Here is an 11,719-nt window from a genome sequence, read left to right on the forward strand (position 1 = left end):
AATTGCCACATTTGTTTCATGGATTCAGTTGAGGTTCAGTCTCAATTCTTCTCATCCTAATACTCCAGGCAACACTGACAACTAATTAGAATTGACATCTAAATATCTCAATTAAAATCTATTTGCTTGGGTAAGCATATGCACAGAAGAAAGAAAAAATCTATTTTCGACTCCAGGATTAGATTTAATCACTGAAAAGTAGTTCTTGAGGGTTTTTTGTATTTGGGCTTTTTGTTTTTTGTTTTTTGTTTTGAAGACGAGGGCTCACCATTTTGCCCTTGAACTCCTGGACTCAAGCAATCCTCCTGCCTCAGCATCCCAAATAGTTGGGATTACAGCCATGTGCCACTGCACTGGCCTTAGAGTTTGTTGAGGATCCCAAATGTTATTCCTGGCACTTAAATGTTACATTCCCAATGGCAACATTCCTTAGATGACTCCAAAGTTCCATCTCTCTTTGAATACACATTAGAATTCTAACGTCCTGAGTTTTGACATGTACCAAGAAATATCTTCAGGTGTGGAGATAAGGGATGGTTTATCTACTCCCTCTTTTCCTTTCATTCTTTGAAGTGAGTAGACCTACTGTTTCCCAAACTTTCTACTAAGTTGGCCCTAAGGATTTTAGTTTGATTTGAGTTTAAGGTGGACATTATATCTGTTCATATTTTATCTGACTTATCCATCCTTCAGGACTCTGAAAAATAGTCACTGCATAGTTATTATTAAATATCAACAGACTTGAGAGCTTATATATGCCCCAGAGAAGGCAGATATTGAATGAATGAGCATAATTTCATGATAAATAAGCATTATGGAAAAGTAACTCCAAATCTTATATTTTTTTTAGGATTTCAGAACCTAAGGAAGAATCTTAGAGTTTGTAACAGAATCAAATGTATCTGGTTCAGCATTTTACCAAGAGTGCTCCTTAGAACAGAAGACCGTAAGTTCCCTATATAAAAGGGATCCTGTAATCAAGTTTGGAGACCCTGAATCCAATGTTCTACTCAAATATTCATAGTTTACATTATCACATTAAATGTCGTTTAAAAAAATAGTGCAGTAAATAGATAGGCCTATTCAGTTGTGCCTAAGCCAAACTTCTGGGGAGCACTGCAACTTTGTTTTCTGTTATCTGTTAACAGATGGAATGACTCTTCTAAAGAACATGCTGTAGGAAGTCTGAATACGTCCAACCTCTTGCCTCAACCAGAAACAAAACTTACAATGTGAAAGACAATGGCGACCTTTTATAAAACATCCTCAGGTCTGAAAAGGCTACCAATTCCCTTCATAACCTCTGTTTAATCCCCACAGGGTCAAGTTCTTACTTTGTCTAATCGAACTCTCTCTTGCAACAATTCATTCCCTGCATGTTATCTTTTCCCTCTTACTCTCTCCCTTGTGGATATGGAGAAGTCAACAGTCTTCTCTTTAAGAAAACCATCCACAAAAGCTTAAAAAAAAAAAAAAAGCAAATATGAGAATATTCCTCCCTAGATTAATTAGTTTCTCATTGCCTTTAAGAGAATCCAAATGCTGGGACTGCCCTTTCTATTTCATAGAATGGGTTGTTGCCTGATTCTAAAAAGTAAAAATAATAATAATAATAATAATAATAAGACAATTCAAATTCTAAGGAATAACAGTTGCAAGCAAGGCACCCTTTTCCCTGTTCACCTTCGTTTTTGTTTTGTTTTGTTTCAAGAGACAGGGTCTTGCTATGTCACCCAGGCTGATCTGGAACTCCTAGGCTCAAGCCATTTTCCTGTCTCAGCCTCCTGAGTAGCTGAGATTACGGGCATGCACTACTGTGCCAGCTTCACCTCCCTTTCTTTGGTGTCCAACCTGCTTTCTTCTTACCCTCTCTCCATCATACTCTATTTAGGAGTCCTCAAATATACTGTTTTTATTTTGCACATGTTTTCTAAAATGCCTTCCCCTATCCACCAGGTAAACTCATACCCATCGTTAAGTCTCATGTCAAACCGCACCTTCTCTGGAATCTTCCCTGATCACTGGCTCAGCTGCCCTTCTTCCAGGCTCCAATAGCATTTGGAATCTATCTTCCCTCAGCATATCACATATGTATCTAATATATATTAGATAAATTTCAATATCTAACTTTGACTCCATAGGACAAAACCTTACCACAGTACCTGCTGTATGATAAGCATGTAATCAACATTTGCTTAAGGAATTAAACAAGCAGACTTGAGACTTTGGGATCAACTTTTCCGTTTTTAGCAAAGGAACCACCAGGACTTTCCTTATTTATCCTATTTTCTACCTGGTAATATTTTACTAGGAACCTCTCTGATTTCTCCACATTCCTATGAGAAGGAACCCAAAACGTGCCCCTGTGTGTATTTTATGGTATCTGGAGCCTCAAGGTTTTTCCCTCTGACTGAATCTACAATGAATTTCATTTCAAAATTCATTATCAAATTTTGGTATTTCTTCCCACAAACATTTTCTTTTAAAAATAAAAGCAGGAAATTGAAGTTAGAACTTTGGACAAAGGAAGCTTCTGTTGCTCAAGTCAGATCTGCAGCAGTTGCTGTCGCCACCCGGAGTAGCCAGGGTCCTCTGCTAGGCCACAGCCCTTGCCAGCCTTGCGTGGCATGACATTGGAGAAGACCTTCAAGCAGTGCCACTCCTTTGAACAAAGAGTAGATGTCCCACTTACCTGACAGCAGCGTCTTACCAAAATCCCAGTGGCAAAAGAATGACACAGGGGTGAGAAGCAGCTTCCTGGCCTGGAAAACCAAGTAATTTTGTACGTGATCAGGTCAACATGAGTAAACTCGTCAAGATAATTAGAACGCCCTTACAGCTCGATGGTAATCAAGCCCTCTTCCTAGTGGTGAGCAGAGACAGCTTGGTGAGTATTTCCATGCTGATTTCTGAAGTGTATGAAGGTGAGAAGGATGAAGACGGATTCCTATGTGTGACAGTATATACCTCTAGAGAGACATTTGGAGTGAAGTTATCAGTATAAGACTAGAAACACACACACACACACACACACAAATGCATCTATTCTAGAATGTTTAAATCCTTCCCAGAGTTGGGGGCGGGGGAAGGATAAAAAAGGGGATGTTACCAATTGAGACTGATCAGTTCATCTAATCACAGATCATCAAAACAGCAGTGTTGCCACCTAGGAGTTTAGAAAGTTGTGTTTGCATTTAAAGCAGAAAAACTGAGCTCTTAATGAGCACATTGAATTTTAGAAAACTATATTATTTATCCTAGGCTATCTTGTTTCCAAATTTTAAAAATTCAAAAATAAAATATTTTACATTCTAAGTTGCCAGTGAAATAATTCTTCAAGTTCTTTTAATGCTCCTTTTTTTCCACCCCTAAATAGGCACTTGTAATTTGAGCAGTAACTTAAAGGCATTCAGAGAGACATCGAGTCTTCTCTTTAGGTTCATAGAACCTGCCACGTTTTATCAGAAGGGTTCTTACCTAACTAGAGAAATCTGCTTAAGAAAATCTCTAAGCATAAATTGTCCAGCAACCCGCTCCAAAATACATATGCCATAAGCACAAAGCAGGGAAAATGGGGGCATATAAGAAAACAAGACTGACTGTGAACTGCTGTTAAAGATTCCTAATTCTTAATAGAAATACACCAAAAGGCAATGCTCTTGCAGTGTTAGAAATTTCTTATTTGATTTGCTCTTTAGACAGTTACACAGAAGAATACCACTACTCTATATGAATTTTGAATAATTTATAAATTTGGTCTAGTTTCTTTAAAAGCCCTAGAGAAAAAGAGGGGCATTTCTTGTTTTGTATTTTCTCTAATCTAAGAGCTCAAACTACTGCCTGCTTTGGTAAATGAAGAAGCAGTTGTATCCATTTCATTCTTTAGGACAGTATGAGAAACTACAGAAAATGAAAACTAAAATCATTAAAATGTAGATACATTCCTTTCTACTTCTTAGCACAAAGTTATAGATGACCCACATTTTGTGTTAAGTATGTGACTAAAATATATTATCAAAAAGCAGTTCAGTTATTACTTTTAGGTCAAACAACTATCAAAATTATCCATTCTGATAAAAGACTACAAATTGGGTTTAATGTACACTGCTTGGGTGATGGGTGCACCAAAATCTCACAAATCACCACTAAAAACTTACTCATGTAACCAAACATCACCTGTTCCCCCTAAAACCTATGAAAATAAAAAAGTAAAACAAAATTTCCCCCACTCTGAGTGCAGGTCAGTTGTGAGGAAAACATAGCAAAAGGAAATATGCTCTTTACAAATATTAATGTCAAGAGTTAAACATCTTCCAAGCTCAAACTAGAATAAGCTACCAGTGCTTCCCACTGCCTACATGGGGTTCACTATTCACTATTTTCTTGGGAGTATCACAGAAAGATCACAGTTATACCACTTTAGGTTGTACATGTAGCAGGTCATAATTTACTCTGTGTACTGAATGTGTACGGAATACCTGTATCTGTTAGTGAAAATTATTTTCCGTAATGGAACGGGGAAAAGCAACATAACTGTACATGAGCCCTCAAGTGATCATTAAAGGGATTCCCATCACCTACTCTCCCTGCTGCAGCTGTCTGTCCACATGTCTCACTTTCGATATGGACTATACTTTTACATTATGTGTTTTGTTGTTGTTGTTGTTGTTGTTGTTGTTGTTGTTTTGCGACGGCGTTTCACTCTTGTTGCCCAGGCTGGAGTGCAATGGCACAATCTCAGCTTACCACAACCTCTGCCTCCTGGGTTCAAGCAATTCTCCTGCCTCAGCCTCCCGAGTACCTGCGATTACATGCATGCACCACCATGCCTGGCTAATTTTGTATTTTTAGTAGAGACAGGGTTTCTCCGTGTTGGTCAGGCTGGTCTCAAACTCCCTACCTCAGGTGACCTGCCCGCGTTGGCCTCCCAAAGTGCTGGGATTACAGGTGTGAGCCACCACGCCCAGCCGACATTATGTAGATTCTTAATCAGCCTGTCTGGTTTAGATTGTATATGTCATCACATCTGACATTCTTGTAACTACTATGTGATCAATAAGACTCCTATAAGAAATACTGCTTAAAAAAAAAAAAATACTACGTTGAGAGGTGACCTGTATCCCACATCAGTGGGCAGTCATTTATAGGATCTTTCAAACAAGTATATTTTTAATGAAATAAGAGTCACTAAAGGCACAACCGTCAAAAAAAAATGTCAGAACTTTGGTGGATGTATAAAGTCACAGTATTAGTGATAATTTCAGACATCTTCCAGAAAAGTCTCCCAATAGTAGCATTGCTAAGAATTCTCAAAGATGTAAACCATTTTGACTGGGCTATTACTTTAGAACTCTTTTTATTAGAGAACTATGTTTCAGGCACTAGGAGGAACACATTCTTTTTAATGTTGAAGGACTTTGGGTTCTGTAAAAGAAAATGTTTTTAGTACCTTTACAGTTAGGTATATAACATATATCAGAACATAAAACATTAATTAGGATAGTCACAGACTTTATAAAGACTAGTGAAAATGATTACTAAAAATAATGTAGGCTGGGCATGGTGGCTTATGCCTGTAATCCCAGCAGTTTGGGAGGCCAAGACAGGCGGATTGCTTGAGCTCATGAGTTGGAAACCAGTCTGGGCAACATGGTGAAAGCCCATCTCTAAAAAAAATACAAAAATTAGCTGGGCGTGGTGGTGTGCACCTGTGATCCCAGCTACTCAGGAGGCTGAGGTGCAAGATGGTTTGAGCCTGGGTGGTAGAGGATGCAGTGAGCCAAGACTGTGCCACTGCACCCCAGCCTGGGTAACAGAGCCAGGCCCTGTCTCTAAATAAATAAATAAATAAATAACGCAAACCTACTTTTTTTTTTTTTTTTTTTTTTTTGAGACAGAGTCTCGTTCTGTTGCCCAGGCTGAAGTGCAGTTGCGTGATCTCGGCTCACTCCAACCTCCACCTCCCAGGTTCAAGTGATTTCCTGCCTCAGCCTCCTGAGTAGCTGGGACTACAGGCATGCATCACCATGCCCAGCTAATTTTTTTGCATTTTTAGTGGAGATGGGGTTTCACTATGTTGGTCAGGCTGGTCTCAAACTACTGACCTCAAATGATCCACCCGCCTCAGCCTCCCAAAGTGCTGGTATTATAGGTGTGAGCCACCGTACCCAGCCAAACCTGCTATTTTGGATTATTATGGAAAATGAATAAGAAAATTTCTCCAGCCACATATATAGAACAGTAAAATTCAGAATCACAAACATAACCATGCATCCAAACATAACGTTGGTGAATTTCTCAAAACAATTAACTATATATATATATATATTTTTGTTCCCAGTAACCAGGAGAATCCCAGAATGGGACATTAATAAATTCTTTCAATTATCAGCACTCACTGGAATAAGTCCGTCTTGAGAAAATATGCCAAGAACATAGCAGTTCTGATGACAATGCACCACAGGCAACAGTTTTAAGTTGAGAAGTGGGATGCATGGCAACAGCCAGGACTATTGGGTTACAAGTGATGAAAAGCCAAGTAACCTCGCTTAAAAAAAAAAGAAAAGAAAAAGAAAAAGGAAGTTAATTGACTTATGTAAGTATAAGTGAGCATTGACTTCATGACTGGATCCAGGACCAATGTCACTGTACCTTGGCCTTGGCCTCTCTTCATCTTACAACCCCTTTCCTCTTCATTGCTTTACTCAAAGGCAGCTTCTCTCCACATGATGGCCTCAGCAATACCAGGCATATATCTCCCAGATTCCTGTCCAGTCATTGTGCAAGGATTCATTCTAATTGCATCAATTTTGGTCACATATCCATTAACGAACATTCACTGTGGCCAACGGGTTGTGGTCCCAGAAAGAGGAGTGAATGCTAGACAGCCAGAAACCATAAATTTCCACCATGGTAACTGCATAACAAATTTTATATTGCTTTTGAGCTGTGTAAATACCTCAGATCCTAGTTCTTAAAAATTAGACATCCTGAATTCATGGAGCCATCTGTCATATCATCATGGTTATCTCAAATTCAAGTGTTCTCTTTGTGACAATTAAAGCATGCTAGCTTTATTTGTGAGAAGGTTCTTATTCAACAGCATGCTGCATGAAGTTTTGTTTTCTGTATATTTTAGCCTAAGTCTCAAAGCTGAAAATAAGAGACAATTATCCCCATATTCTAAAGAGAAGTGTCTGACACATCCACGCTACTTAGTATAAAAAGCCAGATCAGTCTAGTATTTATAAAACTCTTACCTACAGATTCTATATGCCAAAGTCAAAGAGAACAGGAATTCAAGAGTAAAGAATGTGTTGGCCTTTTTTCACCCCTCCTCATAGAGGGGAGAAGGGGGATATGGTTAGGCTTTGTGTCCCCACCCAAATCTCATCTTGAATTATAATTCCCATAAACCCCACATGTCAAGCGAGAGACCAGGTGGAGGCAACTGAATCATGGGGGCAGTTTCCCCCATGCTGTTCTCGTGACAGTGAGTTCTCACAAGATCCCATGGTTTTCTAAGGGGCTCTTCCTGATTCACTCAGCACTTCTCCTTCCTGCCACCTTGTGAAAAAGGTGACTTGCTTCTTCTTCACCTTCTGTCATGATTGAAAGTTTCCTGAGGCCTCCTGAGCCATGCTGAGCCGTGTCAATGAAACCTCTTTCCTTTACAAATTACCCAGTCTCAGGCAGTTCTTTATGGCCATATGAAAACAGACTAATACAGTGTGTTATCTCCCAACCTCCCTCATAAAGATGGGAGGCACCTGCAGAAGGTGAAACAGACACCTAACTTCCCAGCAGAAGTATAATTTATCAGATGGTGAGATGAGAAAAATAAAGCAGAGTAAGGAAATGACGGTTGTGGGCATAGCCACTTGAGACAGGGTACTTAGGGAAGGCCTTGCTGATAAGGCAACATTTAAGCAGAGGCTTAAAAGTGAGGGAGCAAGCCACATGGCTAGCTGGAGGGAAAAGCTTTAAGCAGAAAGAAGAGTAAATCCAAAGGTTCTTGCAACATGGTTATTATATTCTGGGATTGAAAGAAAGACACTGGAACTGGAAAGAAATGAGCAGCAAGGAAAGTGGCAGAAATTAAGAAGACAGATTAAAATGGAGTTGCCATTTACTACCATGTGGTAAAGAGTAAATTAAAAGTCAGAGGAAGATCACACTCCCCATGCCCACTGTGGGTGCCTGAGCCTTGGGAGGTGGGGGAAGCCAGGGAGAACTTTGATACATGTAAGATTAAAGTCTTGATTTAGACCTAACTGTATTTGTTTTTCTTTTACTATCTGAAAATGAACCTTACACATCCAAAAGGACTAAAAAGTTTTGGGATCTTAAGGGTTATCTATAAGGCAAGAATGAAAGAGTTATCAGTGAATGTTTGAAGATCAGAAAAAAATAAACCTGCTCCCCATTTGTACCCCACAGATTCTACCCTATTCAGTAAACTGGTTACTTTCTAAAAAATTAAAAACTTCACAACACATCTGTAAACTTCACGGTATTCAGCACAATGCTTCACACAAAACAGACACTCAGTAAATACTTGCTGTAGCCCATCAAGTAGACTAATATGCCATTTGGGAGAGCAAAAATGATGTGGTATTAGATTAGCGGTCAGATAAGAGAGAGGTGGGGTAGGGCTTAAACTTCTAAATTGCAAAGTTTAAAATTTGAGATTGTAGACTTTGCATATGGTCTTGACTTTTAATTAGAGTCACCTACAAACAACTTACTGCAAACTTGATAGAATGAGTAACCAATCTTTAGCATTGAAACTATGTTTGCAATTTGCTAGCTTCAAATGCACAGTGTAGACTCAAGGAAATACAAACAGCTAGTGTATTATAAAATGAAATACATTGAACAGAAAGGATAGGATACAAAAAGGATACTTCTAAAAAGTGACAGAGATCACTAAATTGGCTATTTCCATTTCCATTTTTGACTTAAATCAAAGTTTGTTTCCTTTTCACATAGAGGAAGTCTAGAGTTTGGGAGTCCAGAGCATGTATGGCAGCTCACTGGGAGCTAGATTTGTTCTATGGCACTTCTCGGATCATCCTTGGTGTGTCACCTCATGGTCTAAAATGGTAACTTGAATTCGAGACACTTTTTCTAAGTCTATCAGCTCATTTGGAAGTAACACAGGAAGCACTGTACCCTTTTGTTTGTAAAACAAATATTCTAAAAAGCTTTCAATTCATTCTGATTGGCCTAACCTTTCAATAACTTGAATTTCATTCTTTATACCACTTTAAGTATGGCAAAGAAATGACCATGGTTCTTCGGGATCTCTGAAGATTTTCTTAAACTATATGTAACTGGCTTTTCTAAGGCATGTCTACATTACTGTTCCATTGGGTGAGGGGGCATCATGCTTTAAACTTAGTGAGACCAATAAGAAATTATCTAGAAATTTCTATATACAGTAGTGACAATATGGTCAATTAATGAAGCTAATTTCCCAGTAGACAATCTGGTACTTTAAAAAACATATATAAAATATTTTTCTCTTTCATTTATACTTAACATGCAAATTGGACATCCATAAATTCATTCCAGATAGAGTAAAACTAATAAAATTCATTCCAGATAGAGTAAAACTAATAAAATTCATTCCAGATAGAGTAAAACTAATAAAAGTTTTATGACTCAGTAGATCCTGAATCATTTAAGATACTATAAGTTCTTGAAGAAAGCATTTTAAAATTTGACAAGATCCCCTTAAAAGCAAAGAAAATATTAGTTCTTTGCAGAAAAGGAAATTTCCTATTCAATTAAAATAAAGAAAATCACTTCTAGGCTGGGCACGGTGGTGTGCCCCTATAATCCCAGCACTTTGGGAGGCCGAAGCGGGCAGATCACGAGGTTGGGAGATCGAGACCATCCTGGTCAACATGGGGAAACCCCGTCTGTACTAAAAACACAAAAATTAGCGGGGCATGGTGGCAGGTGCCTGTAGTCCCAGCTACTAGGGAGACTGAGGCAGAAGGATTGCTAGAACCCGGGAGGCAGAAGTTGCAGTGAGCTGAGGTCATACCACTGCACTCCAGCATGGTAACAAAGCAAGACTCCATCTCAAAAAAAAAAAAAAAAAAAAAAAAATTAAAAAGAAAATCACTTCTAAAAGTTCAATGCGTCTATTTTTTTAGAAGATAAAAATTATGTGCAAAAACACTGGGATAAAAACTATGGTTAGATGCAAAATGAACCATGGTCTTTATCCCCATAGAGCACAAAACAAAATACATTTCCCTTTTCATCCCACAATAGTTTCCTATTAACAGAGAGAGCTACAAGAGGCACAGATGATTAAGACATGAATTCATTCAACACTTCTGAGATCCGAGGCACAGCCCATTTAGAAGTCTGGACTGCTGCCATGTACTCAAAGATTGTAATCTCTTCTTTTTTTTTTTTTTTTTGGGGGGGACGAAGTCTCCCTCTGTAGCCCAGGCTGGAGTGCAGTGGCATGATCTTGGCTCACTGTAACCTCTGCTTCCTGGGTTCAAGTGATTCTCCTTGCCTCAGCCTCTCAAGTAGCTGGGACTACAAGCATGTGCCACCACGCCCAGCTAATTTTTGTATTTTCAGTAGAGACGAGGTTTTCCCATGTTAGCCAGGATGGTCTTGATCTCCTGCACTCGTGATCCACTCACCTTGGCCTCCCAAAGTGCTAGGATTACAGGCGTGAGCCACGGCGCCTGGCCTCACTTAATTCTTAAATTTGTAAGTAAAAAAGTACCCTGCATTGGATTAAGTATCAAATAACTGTTATTAATGATGTGTCAGGGTTCACAGATTTGGAAGAAAAGCTATATATGCTGGAGTAATTGGAAGAAGCCTTAAAATAAATAAGTAAACAAATATTTACTCATAACACTATATGCCAAGTATATATAGGTTGGTGCAAAAGTAATTGCAGTTTTGGCCATTAGAAGTAAACATTTGCACCAACTTTAATTCTGTGAGATAAGTTTTATTGCTCCTATTTTAAAGTATAGAAAACAATCACCAAGAAGACAAGAGATCTGACTTAGGTAGTTGAGTAACAGAGCCAAGATTTGAGAATAGGCTTCAAGCCTAGCATTCTTTCCACTACACTAGCCCACTTCTTGGAAATGAAAAGGTACTAACTGGGTCTAAAAGGACAGGAGCAAGGTATTGAGAACACAGAAGTGCTATTGTGGGACAAGGGTGACTAAGGCATAGTGACCCAAATAAGGCCTGTTGGTACAATATCTTGCCACAACAGTTTTCCTTTCACATTTTTCTTTTTAGTAAGATATTGGAGATGGTTGGGAAAGAAAACATTTCACTCAATAATTCTTCCCCCAATGGCATTGATTTTGGAGTAGCACAGTAGGAGGAATTATTTTCAAGGCGCAGGAACTTCTAGCTAATGGTTTTCTGACTTTCTTTCATAGTTAGAAAGCTTAATTCAGGCCGGGTGCCCTGGCTCATGTCTATAATCCAGGCACTTTGAGAGGCCAAGGTGTGTAGATTGCTTGAGCTCAGGAGTTCAAGGGCAACATGGCAGAACCTTGTCTCTACAAAAAATACAAAAATTAGCAGGGGATGGTGGCATGTGCCTGTAGTCCCAGCTACAGGGAAGTCGAGGCTGCAGTGAACTGTGGTGATTGTGCCACTGCACTCTAGCCTAGGTGACTGGAATGAGGCCCTATCTCAAAAAAAAAAAAAAAAA

The 11,719-nt window shown here is 38.9% G+C and overlaps 1 long non-coding RNA gene across 1 annotated transcript in view; it reads left to right on the top strand.

Annotated features, from left to right (window-relative positions):
- Window positions 1-493: 493 nt before the first annotated feature.
- LOC105534498 overlaps window positions 494-11,719 on the top strand; it is a 15,069-nt gene continuing 3,843 nt past the window's right edge. Inside the window, exons 1-3 of the long non-coding RNA XR_001005291.1 lie at window positions 494-572; window positions 1,149-1,270; window positions 2,607-2,887. This is a non-coding gene — a long non-coding RNA (uncharacterized LOC105534498). The remainder of the gene's footprint in view (window positions 573-1,148; window positions 1,271-2,606; window positions 2,888-11,719) is intronic.

This window comes from Mandrillus leucophaeus, unplaced genomic scaffold (assembly GCF_000951045.1).
Source record: "Mandrillus leucophaeus isolate KB7577 unplaced genomic scaffold, Mleu.le_1.0 Scaffold1000, whole genome shotgun sequence".
Lineage (NCBI taxonomy): Eukaryota > Metazoa > Chordata > Mammalia > Primates > Cercopithecidae > Mandrillus > Mandrillus leucophaeus.